Source organism: Silene latifolia, chromosome 9 (genome assembly GCF_048544455.1).
Source record: "Silene latifolia isolate original U9 population chromosome 9, ASM4854445v1, whole genome shotgun sequence".
NCBI lineage: Eukaryota > Viridiplantae > Streptophyta > Magnoliopsida > Caryophyllales > Caryophyllaceae > Silene > Silene latifolia.
This window is the reverse complement of record NC_133534.1, coordinates 25,783,708-25,796,290: the sequence shown is the minus strand read 5'-3', so window position 1 is coordinate 25,796,290 and position 12,583 is coordinate 25,783,708.

The following is a 12,583-nucleotide window of genomic DNA, read 5'->3' as shown; positions in this document are numbered from 1 at the left end:
AATTAGTATTAGGATGATTTGATATGTTTATATAAACATTTGTGTTGATTATTAGGTTTTTAAATGTAATTTAATTAGGTTTTGGTGAAATTGGGATTAATTTGTGATGATTGTAATTATAGTAGTGTTGTTGATTTTGTTTAATATTAGTTTTGTTAGTGTTGTTAGTGTTGTTGATTTTGTTTATTGGTTATATTGTTTAGTGAATTAGTATAATGTTAGTAAGGTGGAAATTATTATATGTTAGTAATGTTGAATGTAGTAAGTTAGTATAAAGTTTGGTTTTTTAAAGGTAGTAAATTATTTTAATTAGTTTGATAAGGAGTATTCTTAAAAGTAGTAATAAATTAGTATAGTTAGTATAATTTTATTTAATTAGTATAATTTTATTTAATTAGTATAATTACTATAAATTAGTATAATTTTAGTTGATTAGTATAAATTAGTATAATATTAGTTAATTAATATAATTTTAGTTAATTAGTATAGTTAATTAGTTTGTATGGATTATTGTTAAAGATGGTTCTATGTTTTATTGTTAAAATTATGGTTTATATATTATTTAGATTAAAATGAAGAGATTGGAACGTGGATGGATGTACGAAGAAAGAGTAGATAAGAAGAGACGTCCTACAGCTAGATTTATAAAGGGGATGGAATATGATTTGGTAGAAAATAAACTTAGATGTCCTTGTACTAAATGCAAAAACGTGAAATATTTACATGACATAGAGGTAGAAGAACATCTTTATACAAATGAGTTTTGTCCAAACTATTACAATTGGATTTCTCATGGAGAAGCATATTCTCCCGAACAACCTCAAATCCAACAAAATGAGAACCCATATAGAGATATGGTTGTTGATGCCTTTGAGTCTAATATTTTCAATAATGACGATCATCTTGCAATGAATGAAGAAGAACCACCAAATCCACAAGCAAAGGTTTTTTTTGACATGTTAAAAGCTTCTGAACAACCATTATATGAAGGGAGCAAAATGTCATTGTTACAAGCCGCCTCTAGGATAGTAACGGTGAAATGTGAGTTTAATATGCCATTTAATGTCGTTGATGCCATTGCTTCTTTGCTTGAGGATGCTCTCCCCGAAAATAATGTCATGACCCGAAGTTTCTACAATACCAAAAAAATAGTTAAAGATCTTCAACTTCCGCATCAAAAGATTGATGCATGTCCCGAAGGATGTATGCTCTTTTGGAAAGATGATGCTTTCCTTGACAAGTGCAAGAAATGTCAAAGAGATAGATATGAGACAAGGGAGGGAGATATTGTTTTGAGGGGGAAAAAAAGGCAACAAGGGTTGTAATAGAGGTGGAAAGAGTAAGAAACCAATATCAATAAACCCGCCATTAATTTACTTTCCACTCGCTCCAAGACTTCAAAGAATGTATGCAACAAAAAATATTGCCGAACAAATGAGATGGCACAAGGAAAATCCTCGTACTCCGGGAAAGATGTGTCATCCAAGTGATGGGGAGGAATGGAAGCGTTTTGATATGATCTATCCTGATTTTGCCGATGAACCCCGCAATGTGCGACTTGGCTTGTGTACAGATGGGTTTTCTCCATTCGATCAGTTTGGTAAGCCTTATTCATGTTGGCCTGTAATGGTCACTCCATACAACTTACCACCTTGGTTGTGCTTGAAAAAGCAATTTATCTTCCTGTCACTTATTATTCCCGTCCAAAAATCCAAAAAGTAATTTAGATGTTTATTTACAACCATTGGTGGAAGAGTTGAAACATTTGTGGGAAGTTGGTGTGGAAACATATGATGTGTCCAAAAAGCAAAATTTTCAACTAAGAGCTTCACTTTTATGGACAATAAATGATTTTCCCGCTTATGGAATGTTATCGGGTTGGTTTACTACTGGGCAAAAGGCATGTCCTTGTTGCATGGAAGAGAGTAAAGCATTTTATCTCCCTAATTACAAGAAAATAAGTTGGTTTGATTGTCATAGACACTTCTTATCGGAAAGACATGGACATAGGAGGAACAAAAAAGCTTTCTTAAAAGGTAAAGAGGTGCGTGACGATGCTCCGGATCGACTTCCGGGGGATGAGGTATGGGAGTTGATATGTGATTTTCCAACTACTGTTGATGGTACAGAAGAAGAGTTTAAAGAGTTGAAAAAAAAATGGTTGGTTTAAAAGAAGCATTTTTTGGGACCTTCCGTATTGGAAAACAATGTTAATTAGGCAAAACTTGGATGTAATGCACATAGAGAATTTTTTTTTTGAGCTACTGATTCATACGATTATGGATGTAGAAGGAAAGTCATGTGATACTATTGCTGCAAGAAAAGATATAAAGAAATTTTGTGACCGTCCCAAATTGCACATTCGGAAAGACGGGTCAAAGCCAAAATCCATTTTTACTCTTGACAAAGCTCAAAGGAAGGTATTGTGTGAGTGGTTACAAAAGTTGAAGTTTCCAGATGGATATGCATCGGATTTTAAACGATGTGTTGATATGAAGAAGCTAAAGTTGCAAGGCTTGAAAAGCCATGATTGTCATGTCTTCATGGAACGATTATTACCCGTTGCTTTGAAACATCTTCTCCCGACTACCGTGTGGAATGCAATTGTTGAGATTAGTCAATTTTTTCGAGATTTATGTTCCTCCTCAATATGCGTTGAGGACATGATACGTCTCGAAGAGCAAATACCAGAAATATTGTGTAAACTTGAGATGATCTTACCTCCTACATTTTTTAATTCCATGGAGCATCTACCGGTTCACTTGTCTTATGAAGCCAAAGTTGGAGGACCCGTCTGTTAGGTTCATATACCTATTATTAGACTCCTCTAATATTGAACTAATTAACTTGTTAATTATTTGTTCTTTAGATCTAGTGCATGCATAACAAAATGAAAGATTTATAAGAAAAAAAAAAACAATGTTTCTTACATTGTTGGTTGGTTCGAAATTATGGGCACAAGTAAGGTCACCTTCCTTCACTTGTTCTTGAGCTAAATGTGATGGATGATCCTCCTAAGAATCCAAGTATAGAAGCCACTCCAATAAATGGCACCCAAGATTAATCCCAAAAATTCCTACTAATATTAACTAGATATATAGTAGAAATATTTTCTTAATAATACGAATATTCTTGCATTACTACCTCTAGTAATATTTGATGAGTGTATTAGTATTTATAGAGAGTTTTGTTGCATTTGCATGTGAGGAATTTAGAGAGAAAAACAAGTGAAGTAGCAACAACAAAAATGAGCAACCAATGCCCCTTTTGTAAGCAAAAAAACCGGTGGCTTGTAGAGCTCCAAGGGAATCTATTTTCTCTTGTTTTTATTCACTTGTTTTGTTTAGGTAGAGTGTGTAAGAGTTGGAATGATTAAAGCTAGTATGCAAGGTCACTATCAAGCTTTAATCATAAAACAATGAAGACAAAAGAGCATCTTATGCTCATCTTATTTGGCCGAAATATTGGTCCTTATATGGACCATTTTTGCCTTTTGTCATTTGTCCCACAAATGCTTATAAGACTTATGTTTAACTATCTTACATATTTAATTATTAATGTAATTATTTAACACTTAAATATTACAATTAATAATATAATATACACTCCACTATTTGAGTAGTATACTACCATTATATCAACATATAATGGGTCCCATAATTACTAGTTAGTTAAAATTACAACTTCTTGTAACTTTAAATAACTAATTACCTCTACTTCAAAAATTATATAATACCTCAACTAATTTAGTAATTTAACGCTTAATTACTAAATTAAATCTTATTTAATCACATTAAAATAAGAAGCAAAATTGCACTCCCATAATTAAGGAATTAATTAATTCGTATCGCATACAATTAATTAAATATCTATTTGGGCCTCATCCTATAGGTGTGACCTAAAGGGATCAACTGACCACCACCGTCACACGACAGTAATGTCAAACTCTAGTTAGCCAATCATTACCGATTAATGACGGTCAGTCGACTGTATAAAGAATCATCCCTCACGTATTCTTAGTATGAGATTTAATTATGATATTTTAAATCATATGATCGCACTATTGTTGAGGACACATTTCCCAACAATCTCCCACTTGTCCTCGACAAGTGTGCGTCACCAATTCTCTTGTCCTATTACAATCTCCCACTCAATGCAAGGTGTCTTGCAGGTCGTACTTACATTTGATCATATCTTGAGTGGTTTTCTCGATCTGGAGATTAACTGTCTGACCGGAATTATCTATCATAGATGCCTTCCGAGCGTGGCCACGCATTTCCAGTTAACTACTCCTCGAGTGGCCTTGAGATTTCAAACAACCCTGACAAGGGGTGGACAATTCCTATCGCCCTATTCCCTTCGTTCACCACAGTCCATCATCATAACCCAAAATATACCCAGTTTGACCTCATTTACGAAATCGTAGAGTATAAATCAAAGCTAATCAGAAGTTGTGCCAACTTGGGCGAATAGTCTCTAGTCAAAAGAATTGACTCATAAGAATACTATAGTAGCTCTTGCCACGACCAGGCTTTATGAATTACCAGAACTCTATAAGCGGTCACTGCCAGACAGATTGTCACTTACAGTCTGTCTATGTGATCGACTAGTCATCCCATATGACTCTATGGCACTTGAACTTGCCATCAATCGCATCACACTCTAGTCACTTCGAGATGTCACCTCATATAAGTAACTAGGGGCGAATACCATGTCAATCCAGTTCACTTTAATGGGGTTCAATTTGTCTCTACAACCCATTCGGATACGACAAGGTAGCGGGTGAGTTTAATAAAACTCAAACGATAAATGTGATTATCACATATGAATAGTCAATACACTATTACTACTTCATATTCTATAATCTCTAGTGTATTAAAACACTAGTTAAAATGCAACACAAGCTTGGCAACTGGATATACCCGATATCCATATATTCCAACTTAATTAATTGCTATTTCCTTCCATTCAATGTCATCTCTAATGACATGAATTCATTTCTAAGTATTTGTCTGTACTTATGCTAGACTTGGGATCTTTAACTTGAAAGACGCTCCCACTGTTATCACATAACTTGTGATAAAGTCATTTGTAGAGGGATTCACCCTTAATCCCTACGTTGACTATTTTATCACAACTTACTTAGATTCCTTTTGTAGATATTTGCAATGCGCGAAACTAAAACACCTTTCTTAGTCTCTTACTTCTTTGTCAATAATACATCCTAGGATTTCAACAAATCCTTTTTGGTTTGGAAACTTAAGTTTGTGTAACCCTTCAACACGTAACTTAGTTTATACTCCAAACATATGAACAAATCCTTAATTCTTCTCAAGAATCTCGAGGATGTTCTTTAATGCTTTCACAAGCCATATGATGGGAATTATCCCTTTTATTGACATATAATGCTCTCAGCATATGTCACACCATGACATGTGCGTCTGTTGGCATATATGATTATTCTAATGGGGGAAACATTAGAAATCGAATTCATGTAATCAACAACTTAATAGGTTAAGTGAACAACTATGCCTCTATCATAGTAATTCCACTTTCATCAACATGAATAACCCATTCATCCTTGTTGATGTCATCTTATCCTCATAAGACTCTCAACTTTATGCCAATATACTCTCACATAGATTCGGTAATCTAAAGTATATTGCACCTTTTCCTAGTCTCCCAATCACTCTTGCCAGAAGAGAGAATTGGTACATTATTCTCAATAAGTAATATGTTATCAATATATAAGACATGGAGAAACAATTCTAGCTCTCACTTAACTTCATGTATAATCATGATTCTTCAATCATGTGAATGAACCCATCCACTATTATCACATGAACGAAAAGTATAATCCTTTAATGCTAGCTTAAGACCATCTTGTGATCACTTAAGATAGCTACGCATAATATGTTAGGATTCATAGATCTTCATCTAAGGTTTTGTGTTTCAAACACTTCCTTCTTTAAATTCTCATTTTAGAAAAGCGAATTTTATTTGCCATTCTTCATTAGAATGAAATGCGGCAATTCCTAACACATTTTATCTTGATCAACATCTTTATGTAAATCTTATGCATTTATGTACTCTAAAGCTCTATTTACTTTTGACGAGACCCTCGCCTTAAGGTAAATATACTCTTGAGTAACAATTTTCGGATTGTAATGCTTCGGCTCGTATGTAACAAGGTCATGATACTATCACTTTCACAAAGTAATATTTTTAAACAATAAGACATGTGCGATAAACTCCCACTGAACTATACTTCCAATCTATCTTCATAGACTATAGTTCATCTACACTCCAACTCTATAATTCTATTACTTTCACAAAGTAACATTTCAACTATAAGAGATGTTTGTGACGATTCAATCTTCTCCCACTCTATCTCTCAGAAATACATCTATCTTCTTGAGAGATAGTTTTGTGTGACACAAACATATATATTTAACGGAGTTTTAGCATTCAAAAGGCCATCCTAACATGGCAGCTTGATAATATACGAGTCTTATCCATGTCATCTGTTTAATAGACTCTCTATTCTAGGTATCTCATGGTTGACCATCCAATTAGAATAATATGTCCATTTGGTATCATGAATTCTCTACTTGATGAGTTCAAAAACTCATTACAACTTTATAATTGATCTTATATAAGTAAGTTGTTACTTTAAGTAATGATGACATAAGGAGAATCAGATTCATAGCTTATGGACATATAATGATCCCATCATCATAATCGTCTAATCAATCAATTTAAGTTGTTTATCTAATGTTTCTCTACGCAAGTAATCAATGATGATGATTTTAGAACAAACATCTAATTAAAACAAGTGATTTGGGTTAAAAACCAAATCACCAATATCCAAAATACAACCCGTGTTTAAAGGATACAAACCAATTTCCAAGTCACACAAGGAAATCAAAATAGTTCTAAAAACATGAAATTCATCATAAAATTAAAGACAAAGCAAATTAAAGCCAAGCTTTCATTGATCCATCACCATGGTCGTCGGCTACTCTAGCTTCCCTTATGATCCTCTAGGCTTGCTTCTCCTTGCCTTTGTCCTTGCTAGGAGGGGGCCCTATTTACAATAAAAAGGGTAATCATCACAATTTGTATCACATACTAATTGAGATTGAAACATCAAATATAGGGATAGTCATTGTAGATACCCGTATCCGTCGATATTGGAATTTATAGAGAACCCGACAAACACCCGATGATGATAGGACACATGTATTCTTTAATTGTCATTGTCATTATTTGGAGCTCGTTTTACGAGGTAGAATGGGCGTCGTCGATGAAGTATTTTATTATTTTAAATGATATTTAAATTAATGTTTTTTTTAGTGAGTTCATTTTATTAATTTAAATGATATTTAAATTATGGTTTTTTAGGTGAATTCAATTTATTTGATTTTATTTTGAATTTATTTTCCCAAGTTTATTTTATTGAAAATAAAATAAATATTTGATTTGAAAAATCATTTTATGAATATATTTGATTTGAAAAATCATTTATTTTAATGTGTTAATTGATTTGAAAAATCGATTTAAAAAGCGAAGAAAACTCGTTTTAGAAGCATGTTTTTGAGCTCGATTTTGGCTCGGTTTTTGAGCCCGTTTCCTTTACAAATTGGCACGAATCTCGAGTACACTAACCAACCTAAGCCTCTACCCATCCAACCCAGTTCGAACCCCCTTAACCATGGCCCAAATCCCGTCCCAAATCACCCCCAACCAGCCCGCAAAACACGAAACAGCCCCCCCTGTTTTGCAGCTCAATCCCGAGCCCAAAACCCGCTCCAAACACTACCAAGACCCGTACCCATTAACCCTAACCCATACCCTAGTATCCTACCCATATTCGCCTAGCTTAATCACCAAGAAAACTCCCCTCAAACCCTCACAAAAGCTGCTGGACAGCAGCCATACGGGAGGAAGCCCGATTGCCTCTCCCTCTCTTTTAACCTACTTTAACTCCTTATAAATACCACCCCTTCACCATACATTCATTCCTCTAAGTTCTCCATACATACAAACATCACTCACAAGCTTTAAACCTCAGAAACAAACCCTAATTGCCTCCCAAAAACCCTAAACAAAACCGATACACAAACTGAAACTGTTTGTGTGTCCTCCTCGAAAAACAATTCGTTCCTCTATCAAACCTCCATCAACACTCGATTTTCTTGTTCCTAATTAACCACATAACATTCATATACACATTAGACAAAGATTTACGAGCCAAATTGCCCTTGAGAGTACACGAAATCCCTCGAAAAACAGAGTGTTATACACTCTGTTTTCGCGGTTTATTCTTGTCTGTCCAGTTCTGTTTGTGCTCGTTTTTCGTGCCCAATAACCCAAAACGAGCAGGGGTCGCTTTAATATCTCTGTTCTCCTCTCTTTCTAGTTTTCAAAACATCTTTTAAATCGAATTTGCATCGTGAAACGAGGGAGAAATCACTGTTTGAAAGTTGCTGTCCAGATTTGTCAAAAAACGCGTGTTGCTTTGTTTCTTCGTCGACGACGGCCTCTCGAGATAAAATCTACCATCGATTACGACCCAAGACGGTGTCAACGATACATGTAGGTTGAGGGTGCATCAAATCCTCCTCTTTTCCCTTTTGTTTCGTTTGTTTTATGTTTGTTCTTTATTGTCTTGTTTTTGTTTGTTTTTCGTTTCGTTTATCGTTTGTTTTAATTAACTATGAAACTAGTTTAGTCCGAGTATGAGTTAAAGTACCACCATGAACACCCGCGTTGACTTGAGATGGGAAAATAAACCGCTACATCAGTCGGTCGTACACCCCCGTCTCATTTACATATCCTCGTGTTCAAGGTAGGGCATAAATAAAACGAATTTCTAACTTCGTTCTTCGCTTTTGACCCCCTTGTTGTTTCGGCCAATTCGACATACCCTAGGACCCGTTGTATGTTAGTTTAACCTCTGATTGTTAACCTATGACGTATTTAGATGACATTAAATTAATTTAATAACCTAATTAGACACATTAGGGTACATCGACATAGCTTTAAAAATTAACTAACAATTCTGTAAATAATTGAGCGCATCTTTCTTATCGCCTGATTTCTCGCTAGCATAGGAGTGCGTGATTAGCACCTTCCTATTAACACTCGACGAGTAAGCATTAATCTTATGATATCTGACCTAATTGGACCCTTTAGGCCGCGTAGAATAACACACTCGCGCGTTTCTTCTCAATCGATCAATTTGTTTTATAACTTGTTTTCTAACTCGTTTTCTAATCCGTTTTGCAATCATTCGATCTAACTAATGAACCTAACTTAGGAACTAGGTTGGCCTTGTCTTGGCCGCGAGGGTGGCCGTTGGTTTGGGCCGTGAGTTGGCCGTGTGTTTTGTCTTTTCTTATTTCGTTTCTCTTTCTTTGTTTATCATTTGTTCTTTGTTGTTTTGTAGCTTGTAATTTATAGTTTGTTTATCGAGTTGTAATCTTTCGAGTTAGTTTTCTTTTTTACGGGTCAAAACCTCTTCAAAAAACCTTAGTCTTATTTGGTTAGACGGTTGTTCCCCAATGCTTGTAGGAGCGTAGTAAACCGCATGTTGTTTAAAGCAACATGACCCGGTTTATGCTAATGCATGCTTTGGTGCGTAGCCCTATGTCTAATTCGATGGGATTAAGTGAAAGCACGCATTACGAGGAGTGACCCAAGGCCGTGTGTCATGTAGGCCGTGAGTCACCCCCCCCTTGTGCACGGTTTTCTAGGCCGAACGACCATGCATTGCGTCGTATGTATAGCTTTGTATTTAGATCGAGTTGTATCTTTAATTTGTTGTTGTGTCGGCATGAAATGCCTGGTTTGTAATAGGATAGATCCCAATGGCTCCCCCATTCCTCCTAAGCCGTGTTTGCGCATCTTTTATTTCAAATCAACCAACATGCTAAAACAACTTTGACAAAGTTAGTATTCATGCATTAAACGACATAGAAGTTGTTGTCACATGTTAGGGTTAAAACAACGTTTGCATATCATACATCGTAGTAGCTATGACCTTGTTTGAAATCCATACTTGACTTAGTAGAGGCCGTTATTGACGGGCGGGGTTGGGTGTCCTTATGGGCTTCCCAACACGTACCCTCACCCCTTACTCAAGATCTATGGTTTGTGGATCCGTCTAAATACCATTGGATTACGAGAGTCATTCAAATCGAGTGATATAGGGTACAAGTCTTTATCTTTAATCACTCGTAGTCGATTGGCTTTATGCTTTTCGATGAAAGGTGTAAAGTTGACTTGAACGGTTCCAAGTTCCCAAAAAACTTGGTGGCGACTCTAATATGTCTTAATTCGATTCGAAAGAACCTCGAGTCGATTATGCCTGGTGTGGATCCCGCGGACGCAGTTCCCGAGGGCCTTGTCCACAGTCATATACCTACTGGAATAACCTTTCCAGCTTTGATGTCACCAAGGTATTTGGAACAATTTCTTTTCCAATGTCCAACGCCGCAACAATAGTGGCACTTGTCCCTAGAGGGGGCACTGTACTTGGGCTTGGAGGAGCTTGCTTCATAAGTCTTAGCTATGTTCCTGTTGGGAGTTCGCTTCTTTCCCTTTTTCCCGCTCTTCTTGAAAGTTCCTTTGCTCTTATGATTGACATTGAGCACATCTTTGGTGGTGCTAACACTTAGCCCCATGTCCATTTCGGCTTGCACAAGCATTTTGTGCAACTCATCAAGAGAAACTTTCTTATCTTGCATATTAAAATTCACCCGGAATTGAACATATGCTTTGATTTTGCTGAGGGAATGAAGAATTCGATCAATTACGAGTTCATTGGGAATTTCCACCTTATGCATTTTCAAGGTCTCAACATGCTCCATCAACTTGAGCACATGTGGGCTCACCTTTTGGCCCACTTTGATGTTAAGATCAAATAATGCGGAAGCCGCCTCATATTGAATGACCCTAGGAGCTCGTGAAAACATGTTCACAAGCTTGATATAGATCTCATGAGCGGTGATAATCTTTATAGCACTTCGTTGGAGTTCGGCCTCCATAGCAAAGATCAACACATTTTTGATCGCGGCCGACTCTCTTTGGTAAACCTCATAGGTTTGCCTAGCGGCGGGGGTGGACCTAGTAGTAATTTCGGTAGGAGATGCCTCGGTAAGGTAACAAAGCTTGTCGTCACCTTGCGCGGCCAAGCAAAGTTGCGCGTCCCAATCGGCGAAATTGGACCCATTCTTTTCTAGCTTACATCGATCCATGAAGGATCGGAGCCATGACACATTGGTAAGCATGGTGGAACTATTGGATGCGGACGCGATTGGAGTTGCCATTGCGGTTGATTAAAACAAATTTTGACTACAAAATGGAAATGAAGGAATTAAATATCATCTATCGTTTTAATAATACTCGTAAATTTAACTACAAGTATTGCATTTATATAGTGACCTCCACCCAACTACATAAATGATTCCAAGATCCAAATTCATATTAATACGGGTACGGTAAGCCGAGTCATCCCTTATTAATATAACTCGGTGGATTAACTTTTTAATCGATTCTACTTTTAGAACTCTCGGTCGATAAAAATTACTCTAATTCTCATCTTTAGCCCGGAACACATGAGACTACGGTCAACAATACTTCCGTTGAGTTCAATCCAAATTTCGATGTAATAACATTTTATTACCCCACTTCGCCAACGTAACAAGGTTTGTATTACGGTAAAGTCGGCTCAACTCCCTTATGAAATTGGTACTTCGTGGGTTTCTACTATTTGGTAAGGCTTTATCTCAATTATTATATGTGAGAGGTCTTGTCAATTTATTATCTATCACGTTTTAAGTGAACTAAAGCGGTGAACTACGATAATTATAATTGACACGGTCGATGACTCGATATGATATGCATGTGTTGTTATGGCGATTTGGCAATGCATGAAACATATTAAAAGAAATGCAAAGCAATAAATAAAATTCCTAGTATGGCCTTCCTAAAAATAGAAAATCAAATAATCTATTACATATTCGAAAACCAACTCATTTGGTCCCTTGAATCTTCAAATGGCACGCCTCCCAAGACACCGTCTTTGTCGGATCACCTTTCCGAATGACACTGTCTTTGAAGATGCTCCATAATTACAAATAATAATAAAAATACAAAGCTATTCCTATTATAAATTTGTAAAATGGAAAAACTAATGAAATAAAAATAAAAGTGATACGAGATCACATTAAATTACAACCGAATCAATATTCCCTTTCATTACGGGTAATATTAATTAAAACTAAGGCCATACTAAGATAAAATTACATAATTCAAAATTATATAAATAAAAGGCATTCAACAATTGAAATATGCAGCATTATAATATGTACCTATCATGCAAAATTATGTGCCAAATCGCCCTATTTAACTTATGTCGTACATATAACCCGGTTTCATGGAAATGCGTGATAATAACCTTTTAAAATCACTAATTAACACTTAAATCACATCTAAGCTCAAGTTAATTATCCTAACACATTTTAGGACTCAAAAATCAGTCATCTCTTAATTTTTGACAATAATTCAACTTGATTTA